Consider the following 14,107-nt stretch of genomic DNA (forward strand, 5'->3'; position numbering starts at 1 on the left):
GGACAAATACTGTATTTACATTTACAGCACCATTTTACTGAGTTTTATGTACATCTTTGCTGTAAAATACACAGTTTTGTCACAATGCAACTTTAAAATACAGTAACATACTGCATAAATGTCCTACAGTGAAACACAGTTCAGTTTACAGTTAAATACTGTGTAATTTACAAAAATTGTTAATGGCATATATTCAAATACAAGCTTTTATTTTGGATGAGCTTAATCACCGTTAATCTTTTGACAGCACTAAATATTTCTTACAAATATAAGTGATTTTTCTCCTGCATGGATCAATGTTCAAATATGTAAACAGATATCTATAACAATTAAATATAAAGTGCTTTAAAATGTTTAATTATCACTATAAATATTGTAATTTGTGTTAGTCAATTTCATCAAGAAACTAATGTTATTGGTGACACTTTACAATACGGTTGCATTAGTACTGATGCATTATTGAAATCCAAATTCATGCTTGCTAACATTTCTCCATGCACTGTGAGTTAGCATGAAATAACAATACAGGACTTCACTGCAAATATTGTATGTAATAAATGTATTGTTCAAAGTGTGTTCATGTTACTAAATACACTAACATTATATGAAGAGTTCAGATGCAAAAGTTTCTAAATGGCATCAGAAATGGCCGTCTAAAATGAGCATTTTGCTATTTTTTTCCTGTGTCGTTTCAGATGTTTTACTGTTATGGTGATGAATCGGTTATTTTCATTGCCTTTAAAGTCAAAAAACAGCATATAAACAAAAGAGACTGAGAAAAATGCTCATTTTAGAAGAACATTTCACATGGCATTTTAAAGGTTTTTGCATTTAAACTCTTCATACATACATTCAGTTGAAGTCATAATTATTAGCCCCCCTTTGATTTTTTTTCTTTTTTAAATATTTCCCAAATGATGTTTAACAAAGCAAGGAAATATTCACAGTATGTCTGATAATATTTTTTCTTCTGGAGAAAGTCTTATTTGTTTCATTTCGGCTAGAATAAAAGCAGTTTTAAATTTTTTAAACACCATTTTGAAGTCAAAATTATTAGCCGCTTTAAGCTAATTTTTGTTTCGATAGTCTACAGAACAAACCATCTTTATACAATAACTTGCCTAATTACCCTAACCTGCCTAGTTAACCTAATTAACCTAGTTAAGCCTTTAAATGTCACTTTAAGCTGTATAGAAGTTTCTTGAAAAATATCGTCAATTTTTTTTTATTATTATTTACTCATGGCAAAGAGAAAATAAGTCAGATATTAGAAATTAGTTATTAAAACTATTATGTTTAGAAATGTGTTAAAAATATCTCTGTTAAGCAGAAATTGGGGGGAAATAAATGTATATATATTCTTCACTCAAAATATACACATTTAATCTTGTGAATAATGTAACTTGGCTGTAAAAAAATAAATATAAATATATATTATCTGGATGTACATTAGTAAAAAGTATGAAAATGAAATTAGCTTTTAATGAAAGAGTAGATTCATTAATTAATCGTTACTTTGCCAATAGGCCTAAATATGTCTACACTAGAAGTCTGTGCTATTAACTGTACTGATTGTAGCTGCTAATAGGCTCACAATATAAACGTGCTGGTCAATTCCAGAACAGAAGAGCCAGCAGCGGATTTCACAGCCCAACAATAGCGTCTAGACTGCGTGACGCGCGCGGACTGGAGCGACACCTGCGCGCGTCTGCATGGCGACACGGCCACAAATCAAAGGTGAGCCGCTGAGTCGCCATCAAGCAGACTGAATACTGACGCCTGACAGCCTCTAAATCACTCATTTACTGCGATAACCCAACGGAAGCCCTTTGAACTGTCAGGCGCTTGGCATCACTGTCCGGTCATCTTTCTCTACTTTGTTAAACACTTTTCGCTTTTAGGGGTGGGAATTGATCAAATACGGACTTACTGCTGAGAGATTCCCGTCATAACTTCGACTGAATCGTGACTACAGGGTTAAATAGCCTCATTAAGAGTGAAAAACACGATGAAAGGTTAAAGTGGAATTATTTTTGGAGACTTTTAAAAGAGGATTTAAAAAAAAGGTGTAAAAAACACACCAATGTTAATAAATAAAGGATGAGGCCATTTTCATTCTGGGCTGAACTTTCCCTTTAAGGCGCAGCCACATATCATTCAGTCTACATAGAACAAAGAAAGATTATAGTTGTTACTCAGCATGTTAACAGCCAATCTTTCCAATGGGAATCTGCATAATAAGGGGTTTGAAGATCTATATTAATAATTATATTCTCCTGAAACTGTTTTTTTATACCTAGGGGAGACCGGGTATAGTTTTTTTTATTCATTTATTCATTTTTCTTTTAGACCGGGTATAGTTAAAACACATGGAGAGTTGTAACATTACCAATTCCATGAATCAGGGATAATATAGGGGTCATGCGACATTTTTTAGTTTCTTCAGGTTTTCTTATCAATCGCATGTGGAGATTTTCCAGTCAGTCTTGCAATCTCTCCAGAAACTACAGCAGAAAATCGAATTCTGAGGTAAGAAAGTAAAAAAAAAAAATCAAGATAATATTTTGTTTAGTACCTCTACCATTGTAGATGACGTTTTGTGAGTTATATCAGGTCAAACTGTAAGACCTTAAAATGCACTGCAAAAAAAATGCTTTTCTTTTTTAGATTTTTTGCCTTGTTTTTAGTCCAAATATCTAAAAGTTCTTAAATCAAGAAGCATTTTCTAGACAAGCAAAACATATTGTCTTGTTTTAAGAAATAATATGCCAAAATGAGGTAAGTTTTTCCTCAAATCAAGCAAAATAATCTGCCAATGGGGCAAGCAAAATAATCTTATCACAAATCGAAAAACAAGATTATTTTGCTTGCCCCATTGGCAGATTATTTTGCTTGATTTAAGGAAAAAACTCACCTCATTTTGGCTTATTATTTCTTAAAACAAGACAATATGTTTTGCTTGTCTAGAAAATGCTTTTTGATTTAAGAACTTTTATTTGGACTAGGCAAAAAAATCTAAATAATAATGCATTTTTTTGCAGTGTGGTGTTTAAAAAAATTAGAAACTGATTTTATTCTAGCCAAAATAAAACAAATAAGACTTTCTCCAGAAGAAAAAACAGTATCAGACGTACCGTGAAACTTTCCTAGCTCTGTTAAACATAATTTGGGAAATATTTGAAGACTAAAAAAAGATTCAAAGGGGGGCTAATAATTCTGACTTCAATTACACACACACACACACACACACACACACACACACACACACACACACACACACACACACACACACACACACACACACACACACACAAGTATACATTTTTTTCAGATTTTTGCACAATAACAAAAATATAATGGACATATTTATATTTTAAATTTAGATTTATTTTTACACGTTTAAGAAGCATTTAAATGTTTTAGAACAGTGGTTCTCAAATTTTTTTCATCAAGTACCACCTCAGAAAAAAATTGTCTCTCCAAGTACCACCAAAATGAGCAGTATTGAAATACAGTAGCGTAGTAGGCCCAGTAAAGCAGCTACAACTCTGCACAGTTAAAAATGTGGCAGATTACCTCAGAAATATAAGTTATATGTCATATATGGCATACTATATACATCATTTTTGATAAATTTTGAAATATATGTAGCATGTACATGCCATATTTAATTCCTCCGCGTACCACTAGAAGGAAGCCCGCGTACCACTAGTGGTACACGTACCACAGTTTGAGAACCACTGTTTTAGAAAAATGTCAATATGTAAGAAATGTGACATAAATACCTCAAAACCGTTTGACTTTTTGACACCCGTTCTTAAAATGTAATTGTTATTTTTTTTAAACAAAACTAAAAGGTAATGTCCGATTCAGATTTTTAACAATTAAGAGTTTATTTTCTGCCTGTGCGTTTATGATTTATTTGGATTTATTTGTATTGAATCAAGTTATAGTACTAACCTAGTAACTAAATTACCTTTCAGACAAAGTAATTAGAAATGTAAATTAAATACAAGTTTAATTAGTATTCAGTAATGAATGATTTCATTTTTAAAGTAATTTACCCAACACTCTCTAAAATACTGCCCAAGTCATAGATAAAAACAGTGTATTTTCTTTATTATTATTATTATTGATTAAACAGGGGAATGCAAAGGTATACATACAAAAATATACAAGTCAATTAACAACAAAAATTAATCACGTACATTAAATGTTTTGGATTAAGGATTACTCTGTATTAAAGTCATTCATTCATTCTCTTTTCAGCTTAGTCCCTTTATTAATCCGGGGTCGCCACAGCGGAATGAACCACCAACTTACCCAGCATATGTTTTACCCAGCGGATGCCCTTTCAGCTGCAAACCCATCTCTGGGAAACATCCACACACACTCATACCCAATTTAGCCTACCAAATTCACCTGTACCGCATGTCTTTGTACTGTGGGGGAAACCGGAGCACCCGGAGAAAACCCACGGGAATGCAGGGAGAACATGCAAACTCCACACAGAAACACCAACTGACCCAGCCGAGGCTCGAACCAGCGACCTTCTTGCTGTGAGGCGACGGCACTACCTACTGCGCCACTGCGTCGCCTGTATTTTGTTTTGTGAATATGGTTTACAAATGACATCAGGATGTAATGGTCATACTGACTAGTTTTTTTTTTATATGACCTAAGAGAATAGCCCATTACACTTGAATATTGTTATTTGATTTGGTCCTGCAGTTATATGATGTTTCGCTAGTAGAATTTAAAATCTATACGAATGAAATAACCCATCGACAGCGATAATAAAGGTGTAAAAGACGCAGCATCACATCAAATCTCTGAAGAGGAAAAACAACATTTGTCTTGAGTCTTTTCGTGGCTGTAGTCAGATTACCTGAGCCTGAAGGAAAAGGCTCGCCACGCTCTCTTTGAAGACTGTACACACACACACACACTCACACACACACACACACACACACACACACACACACACACACACACACACACACAGATGAGGGACGGCAGGAATTTCATTTTGAAGTGGCTCAGGGCACAGAAAGAGCTTTTCCAAGTGCTCGTGGAGCAGATCCACAGATCATGCAGCCACCGTCAAGATAACATCGCTCATAATCACACCGTTAAGCTGCTTATAGTGGAACTGAACTTGTTGGTTTTACCCTGAGCTGCTGTGTGAGCTCTGAGGTTGTTGCATGATTGTATCTGCTTCTGTTAAAGCTTCTGCTCACATTAATTCAGTTTCAGAACTGTTGTGTTTAAACAAAGCGGAGGAGGACTTTAGCTCCGCCCACTGCCTTGAAGCAAATTCATTCATTCATTTATCTTCGGCTTAGTCAGTTTTTTTCATCAGGGATTGCCACAGCAGAATGAACCAACATCTTCTCCAGCATATGTTTTACAGAGTGCAGTGGCACAGTAGGTAGTGCTGTCACCTCATATTTAACAAAACGTCTCAAATTATAGAAATATTACCAAGTTAAAAGGACAAATGTTTGGTTTCTAAATGTGCTCTTGTTAGAGCACCTCACTACATAAGACACTGAGATTTTAAGCCTTTTTTGTCATCAATATACGTAAATACATACTTACTCATACATATTCAGGGTCGTACTTGCGCTTCAAAATTTCACATGTCAAACAGTACAGTTTTCGCATGCGCATTTCAAAATAAAAGTCTGGTATAAGCAAAATAAGTTACAAAAATATATATTTTTGACCACACACTCCGCGACCTACTGAAAATGTTCCTGCGACCCACTTTTGGTGGTGACTCACCAGTTGAGAAACACTGCCTTAAGACTGATTTATACTTCTGCGGTTAGCGCACGCATATGCTACGACATGGCCTACGCATGGACGCATAACCGTCAACGTGGCCGTCTGTGTCGCTGACGTGCACCTCTCAAAAAATGTAACTACACGTCACAATAACGCGTAGCACAAGCTCTGTGATTGGCCGGCTTGGTAGCGCTGACGAGTGTGGGCAGGACCGAGAGCCGAGTGAGCTTGATTGAGGAAGTGTTTACCAGTGTGGAGTCCCCTGAAGGAGCTCCGGATGGAAAGTTTTGTTTTGTGTTTACCTCATGGTTAAAGTTGTTGCACATCCGCCGGTTCCAGCCTCAAAATGAGCGAGTTTGAGCCACTTGTACATTAAGGAAAGGTACATTGTTCAGAAAAAACAAAACACCAGCAAAGAAACTCGACACAGAGGAACAATAATACCTCACTGCCCATAAATATATACACTAGATGTCGCCTGGCCTATTGTTGTCTATTGGACGGAATGCGTCAATTGCGCCGCTATTAAGTAGAATCTTGCTACAGGGTAGCGCTCCTTTGAAATGAATGCGGGACCAAGGTACATCGGATGACTGTGGCCATCCAAAGCCAGAGATATACACATATACACATATATCTGTGATCGGGAGTTTTCCTGGATGTTAGTATGCAATTTTTTTTTCTAATTACGAAAATTATAATTTTACATCACTTTTCTACATTGATGGATCAGTGACCGCACGGGCATTCCTGACATAAAGCTTGTGTTTGTGTGTACAGAAATGTACTATTCACCCTCCCTGTTAAATTTAATCTAATCCGTGTCCTGAAACACAGCTCCTCTCCTGCTTTCACTTCTCATACTGACGGAGAGAGCGATTCGTTTGTGAATGAATCCCCCGAACGACTCTTTCACTAACGTTAGCCGACAATAATACAAGTTTCTGGCAGCGCAGCATCTCGTTGTCATATTTCTTTTGCATTGTTTGCTGATTTTATTCAACAAAACTAGCATAAGCCGAGTGTTTAGTGCGAGTTGGAGCTGCTTTGCCGTATGGTGAATGCAGTAAGTGACTGTTATCATCAATAACGTGACCTGATTAGCACAAAAGTTCAGAACATACAAAAACAGAAAAAAACATAATATTACCTATGAAATGTTCTGCCTTTGTGCTTTGTTTTCTTTGTTTGCTCGTTACTACACCCGTATACAGTGCTAAAGTCCCGCATCTTCACAGAATAACACTGTCTTGACTAGTGCGGTTGAATGACGTTTGTCCTGGGAGCACTGTACCAATGTGGCGGTGCTATTGACGCATGCTCAGGGTCCCTATGCGATATCTAGTGTATATATCTATGCTCACTGCCAACTAGCATTTCGGAGGTGTTATTGCAGAACAATAGAAACAGCAGCAGAAGTATGAATACACAGCTACGCGCGTTGCATGCGTCATGGGTCACGCCGATCACTTAAAGCGGAAGTATAAACCAGGCTTAACACTACTGCGTTACAAGAAAAGGAATACGTTACTGTAATACATTACTTTTGTAGCGCATTACTTATAAACCGGGTTATAAACTGATTTCGGCGTTTGACTGTATATATGTTTTGTGTTGTTCTCTCTGTGCGGTCCTCAGCTCAGAGCTGTTTCGTCGTGCGCTGCTGTAAGATGTGTGTGTTTATGTGTGTGTTGTTTTGATGGAGGATCAGTTGGCTAATAGCGGCTGATGTCAGTGCAGGTGGAGGTCAGATCCTCTTGTTTCCCTCCTGCGTTCACTGTGCTGTATTCATCCGTGGCCCCGAGTGTACGGAGCGAGAGAAAGCGGCTGATACACTAGACGAGGCTGCTTTGCATCTTTATTACAAATGCAGGGTTATTCATGGCACAGTCTCGGTCTGGGCCTTTGCTCCGGAGTCTGAGATCTAGATACTACTGCTAGAGAACGACAAACAAATATCTAAACCTGCTTCATTTTATAATAGGTTAGTTTCCATTTTAGATCTGTTTCCTGAGATCACAAGCACTTTCATTTTCTCTTGGCATCATCAGCTCTTTTCTTCCAGTGGCTGAAATGGATTGATTAGGGAATCAGTGTCTCTAAAGCTACGCTGCTCTGATCGGTCAGTTGGCTCTACGCTGCTCTGATTGGTCAGTTTGCTTTAGCCTGTTCTGATTGGTCTGTTTGCTTAATTCTACTCTGATTGGTCAGTGTTTTCTACTTTGTTCTGATTGGTCAGTTTGCACCACTCTTCACTGATTGATAGGTTTTCTCTATTATGTTCTACTTGGTGAAATTGGTCTGCTCTGACTGGTCAGTTTGCTTTACCCTGCTTTGATTGGTCTGTTTGCACAACACTATTATGATTGTTCAGTTTGCTTTACCCTGTTCTGATTGGCCAGTTTGCTCCACTCTACTCTGATTCATGAGTATTCTCTATTCTGCTCTAATTGGTCAATTTGGTCTGCTCTGATTGGTCAGTTTGCTTTACCCTGTTCTGATTGGTCTGTTTGCTTAATTCTACTCTGATTGGTCAATGTTTTTTACTCTGTTCTGATTGGTCAGTTTGCTCCACTCTTCTCTGATTGATAGGTTTTCTCTATTCTTTTCTAATTGGTCAATTTGGTCTGCTCTGATTGGTCAGTTTGGTTCAACCTGCTGCGATTGGTCTGTTCGCACAACTCTATTATGATTGTTCAGTTTGCTTTACCCTGTTCTGATTGGCCAGTTTGCTCCACTCTGCTTTGACTGATAAGTATTCTCTATTCTGCTCTAATTGGTCAATTTGGTCTGCTCTGATTGGTCAGTTTGCTTTACCCTGTTCTGATTGGTCTGTTTGCTTAATTCTACTCTGATTGGTCGGTGTTTTCTACTGTTCTCTGTTCTGATTGGTCAGTTTGCTCCACTCTTCACTGATTAATAGGTTTTCTCTATTCTTTTCTAATTGGTCAATTTGATCTGCTCTGATTGGTCAGTTTGCTTTACCCTGCTTTGATTGGTCTGTTTGCACAACACTATTATGATTGTTCAGTTTGCTTTACCCTGTTCTGATTGGCCAGTTTGCTCCACTCTACTTTGATTGATAAGTTTTCTCTATTCTGCTCTAATTGGTCAATTTGGTCTGCTCTGACTGGTCAGTTTGCTTTACCCTGTTCTGATTGGTCTGTTTGCTTAATTCTACTCTGATTGGTCGGTGTTTTTTACTGTTCTCTGTTCTGATTGGCCAGTTTGCTCCACTCTTCTCTGATTGATAGGTTTTCTCTATTCTTTTCTAATTAATCGATTTGGTCTGCTCTGATTGGTCAGTTTGCTTTACCCTGCTGCGATTGGTCTGTTTGCACAACTCTATTATGATTGCTCAGTTTGCTTTACCCAGTTCTGATTGGTCAGTTTGCTCCACTCTTCTCTGATTGGTCAGTTTACTCCACTCGACTCTGATTGGTCGGCTTGCTTCACTCTACTCTGATTGGTCAGTTTACTCCACTCGACTCTGATTGGTTGGCTTGCTTTACTCTACGCTGATTGGTCAAGTTATCTCTACTTTGCTCTGGTTGGTCAGTTTGTGACATTGCTCTCTAATTGGTTAGTTGTCTCTCCTCTCCTCTGATTGATCAGTTTGCTTTACTCCGCTCTGACATTTTTTTACCCTCACATATGCATTTCATCAAATAGAACTGTATCAAAATAAAAGAAAAACAATGTCTAAATTTTGTTCTTACGTTAAATTATGATTTAGCAGATAGTTTTACTTCTGATTTTACTACATATGTTTTATTAAGAGTTTGGTATTATCTTGCTAATTTTCTATTTAATTATTCTGGCCCCTAGACTTTACTGTATCTCATGAGAAGCAAATCCATTGTTTACTTTTAGTTGCTAGATTACTAATACTACAGTCAGAGACTTTAACAACTTAACGGAAGTGCAGCTAATTCACAATTGGGATTTTTTTTGCAAACTTTTTACAAAGCAGCTGAGTGACTGAACTTATTCCTGAAACCCATGTTCGGGACCGTTCTCAGATCTCAGATGCAGGAGAGCTCTCCATTGTGTAGTCTGTGCACCTGTCGGCGTAGGGGTTTGTCGGGAAGACTCCAGACGCGCTAATTACAAGGTCTGTTCACATACTTGTGACATGTAGTGTGTATATATAAAACATTAATGATCTTTCAAGATTGATCTGGTGGCAGTTGATCGCCTTATGGTAGCTTGCGCTCGTTTCTGATTGCTCTAAACGACCTGTCATCTCTCTTTCACTGGAAACACTTTGATGTGAAGATGTAAAGGCCTTTTGTTTCCAATGTAATTTCGCAGCCGGTCTCAGCGGTGGGGTTCCTTTCCCTGTTGTTGTGCAGTTTCATTAGGTACAACTAATGAAAAGATGGCCCTCGGATATCCCCGCTGGTGACTGTCCACTGCTCTCTACTTATTTCCCATCATCCCTCTTAACCCTTCAAACAGGTGTGCTCCTCTCGTGTTTGAAGTCTCTGCCCGTGGCGCTTCAGAAAGTCAACAACCTGCAGTCAGAAACTCCTGTTTTCAAGGCATTTTAAGCATGTTCCCAAAAACACTAATGGACATTTCTGTCTATTTACTCACCGCTTCTTTCCATTCTTGTGGAACATAAGTGAAGTTTATTTATGAACTAATTTCCAGAGGATCACATGCTTAGGATTGCTTGCAGACGGTCCCGCACTATTCAATTAAGGATTCACCAATTAGACTATTGCTAAACCACTATAAATACCCTAAGCTCCAAATCACAGCCATCTTTGTTTTGAAGAATCCCCCCTTCCACCCCTACTCCTCCTCCTTTTCTAGATGGGTGGCATGGTGGCCCAGTGGTTAGCAAAGCAAGAACGTCACTGATTCTAGTCCTTACCATGCCAGCCGACGTTTCTGTGCGGAGTTTACACATTTTCCCAATGCTCACATGGGTTTCCTCCGGGTTCCTCCCTCTGTCCAAAAACATGCAACTTAGGGTAATTGACTAATTCAAATTGACACCATAGTCATGCTCCTAGTAAGTAGTTATCTCTTAACAGCAATCACTATCTGTTCATTAGCTACTACAGCAGGGGAGTTCTCCAGATCTACCTGAGCTCAACTCCCCTTTCGCCTTGCAAACGGGAGGGAGCCCCGGGCTCGAGGATCTTATGAGCTCAGGGCTCTCTCCTGGGACAGCATGCCAAACAAGCTTTATAACCAATCATCAGCCAAGTGTGAACTCTTGAATGGTGTTTTACTGTGGTGTTTTTCTAGAATTGCAGATACACTCTTTATAAACAGCTATGTTTTTTTCCAGATTCTTATTTAACGCATATTTGATAATTCATTGTTTGCCAAAAACAAATTATAGATTTTTTTCACCTTCAGGTAAAAATTGTCAGCTCTGCCAGGTGAAAAGAAAATACTTAAGTTGTACTTTTTTAGATGTAATTATCATATTTTATTTGTACTACACTTTGTAGATATTAAATGTGTTATTTTGGAAAAACTTCAAGCATATTAATTGATATTTTATATTTACTTAAGATTAATTTTAAGTTATTTGAAATGTGTTGTAACATACTTAGTTGTGTTAAATGGACATACTTTAAGTACAATTAAAAGTGTATTTTATTTAAAGTACATTTAAATTATTTATTTGTTGTTATTTTATTTGTCAACTTTATAAGTTGAGATAAAGTGTATTTTCAGCCCAGCTGCAGTGCATTTTTAAACAGTCTTCAAGTGTGTGTAAAATTTGGATGCTTCTGTGGGTCTCGTCTATTAAATCTGAGCTTTATTTTGTATTTTATATTGGATTCGGATCAGGTGATTGGCTGGGCCATTCTACTGCTAGATTTTCTTTCTTAGAAAGCATCTATGACTATGAGTCTCATTGACTGTTTTGGCTTATTGTCTTACAGAAACGTCTACCCTGGTTTCATCTTTATCCTCCTGCTAATGCAGATGTTGGACTGAAGCAGCTGATTTTCATGTATACTGAGGAAGGGCAGAGGGTGCTGAAGAACCACTGAGATATTTCAGCTGCTGTCTGGGCTTTCCCTGCATTTTCTACACCTCCCGTCTTTCATGTGTTCTATAATTTTTTCCAGCGTCACTTCATTTTATTTTGCATAACTGGGGAAATTTTAAGTCAACTACATCTTTAGAAATATGTTTTCTGAAATAAATGGTGACATGTTCAGTACTTATTTTCCCCGCTGTACTGACACAGCAGAGATCGCAGCTATTGCACAACTTAGACATTAAGAGCAGTTCATTTGCAATTGTGTTTGTAAATTCCTATTTATGGAATTTTTCGATCAGAATTTTGACTGAATTTGACATCATTTACCCTCGCCTCCTTCACTTGTTTTAAACTATGGGTTTCTGTATTTGTTTAGACACAAAAGTAGATATTTTGAAGAAAGCTGAAAACCAACCATTAAGTTCAATAGAGTTTGTGTTCCTGCGTTGTTTTTTTAATCTTTCTTCTAAAAATCTTCTTTTCCCTGCTGAAAAATCCAGCTTAAACCAGCCTAGGCTGGTTGGCTGGTTGAGCAGGCTGGTTTTAGAGGGGTTTTGACTATTTCCAGGCTGGTTTCCAGCCATTTCCAGCCTGGTCTTAGCTGGTCAGGCTGGAAAATGACCAGCCAAATCCAGCTAAAACCAGCTTGACCAGCCTGGTTTGAGCTGGATATAGCTGGTTTTGGCAAGACTCCCAGCTTGGCTAGGCTGGTCCAGCTGGTTTTAGCTGGTCATCTCCCAGCCTGACCAGCTAAGACCAGGCTGGAAATGGCTGGAAACCAGCCTGGAAGTGGCCAAACCCCCTCTAAAACCAGCCTGGTCGACAAGCTAAAACCAGCCAACCAGCTTAGGCTGGTTTAAGCTGGATTTTTCAGTAGGGTTGTGTTCAACAGAAGAAAGAAACTCATAAATGTTTGGAACCACTCGAGGGTGAGTAAACAGTGTTAATTGTCATTTTCAGGTGAACTATCCCTTTAAATGTGTGTTTGTCAGTATGTGCTGGTAAATGCGTTCAGCCAGCCTCCGCCTCGCTCTTCTCAGAGATCCTCTGTGGATGTTTTTTTTTTTTTCTTTCTCACAGACAGGTGAACGAGGCTTTGAACGCTGCCGTTTGAAAGAGCAGATGCGAAACAAGATCTGTAACTTGACCCCCGGGCAATTAGAGCCACAATAGACTGCTTATTTATTTGACTTCCTTTGATTTACACACGATGCTTTAACCCTCCTGCCACTGTAAAAAATGTAATGACAAAAAGTCATGAAAACAAATGTGTTTATGTTGATTTAACAAGTTAATCAGGTGTCAACGTTTTTTATCAGTTATGGAAACTTTGGATGTTTTTAATTGCTTTGATTGATGTAAGTTGAGATGACTAGAAAAGTTCATTTGATTTAACTAAAAATTGAAGGTGTATCCAGAATTTCTAGGACAACAGATTAAAAAAAAAAACAATAAGTCAAGCCAACAAATATCTTTATGTTGATTTAACTTAATTTTAATACAAACCCAAATCAGAAAAAGTTGGGACAGTATGGAAAATGCTAATAAATAAAGAAAGTGATATAAACAAAATATTTGATGTTTTGTTCCAGCAGCTATTTCTCTGCAACTCTCACATGGTGGCCCACTGAAGCTAAGCAGGGCTGCGCCCGGTCAGTATCTGGATGGGAGACCACATGGGAAAGCTAGGTTGCTGCCGGAAGTGGTGTTAGTGAGGCCAGCAGGGGGCGCCCAACCTGCGGTCTGTGTGGTTCCTAATGCCCCAGTATAGTGACGGGGACTCTATACTGCTCAGTGAGTGCTGTCTTTCGGATGAGATGTTAAACCGAGGTCCCGACTCTCTGTGGTCGTTAAAAATCCCAGGATGTCCTTCGAAAAGAGTAGGGGTTTAACCCCGGCATCCTGGCCAAATCTGCCCACTGGCCTCCGTCCATCATGGCCTCCTAACCATCCCCATATTCCAGTTGGTTTCATCTCTATCTTCTCTCCACCAATCAGCTGGTGTGTGGTGTGCGGTCTGGCGCAAAATGGCTGCCATCGCGTCATCCAGGTGGATGCTGCACACTGGTGGTGGATGAGGAGATCCCCCATTGTGTGAAAGCGCTTTGAGTGCCCAGAAAAGCGCTATATAAATGTAAGGAACTATTATTATTATTATTATTGTGCTTCATTTCATTTGTAAATATACCTCCTTTCCTGTCATTCAGACCTGAACACACTCCAAAAAAGCTGTGACAGGAGCAGTTTCGGGTTAGCAATCAGGTAAATTGGTTAAATAATGACGTGATTTGAATCAGGTGA

The 14,107-nt window shown here is 38.4% G+C and overlaps 2 long non-coding RNA genes across 2 annotated transcripts in view; both read right to left on the reverse strand.

Moving 5' to 3' along the window:
* Positions 1-14,107, reverse strand: part of LOC103909099 (uncharacterized) — a 502,230-nt gene that overhangs the window by 50,696 nt on the left and 437,427 nt on the right. The gene's annotated exons all lie outside the window — the stretch shown is intronic.
* LOC141378396 (uncharacterized) lies at positions 6,069-10,452 on the reverse strand. Its single transcript, XR_012392961.1, has 3 exons — positions 9,163-10,452; positions 8,562-8,883; positions 6,069-8,399 (listed from the first exon to the last, which is right to left on the reverse strand). It is a non-coding gene; the product is annotated as an uncharacterized lncRNA (long non-coding RNA).

The sequence above is a fragment of the Danio rerio genome, chromosome 17 (genome assembly GCF_049306965.1).
Source record: "Danio rerio strain Tuebingen ecotype United States chromosome 17, GRCz12tu, whole genome shotgun sequence".
Taxonomy (NCBI): domain Eukaryota; kingdom Metazoa; phylum Chordata; class Actinopteri; order Cypriniformes; family Danionidae; genus Danio; species Danio rerio.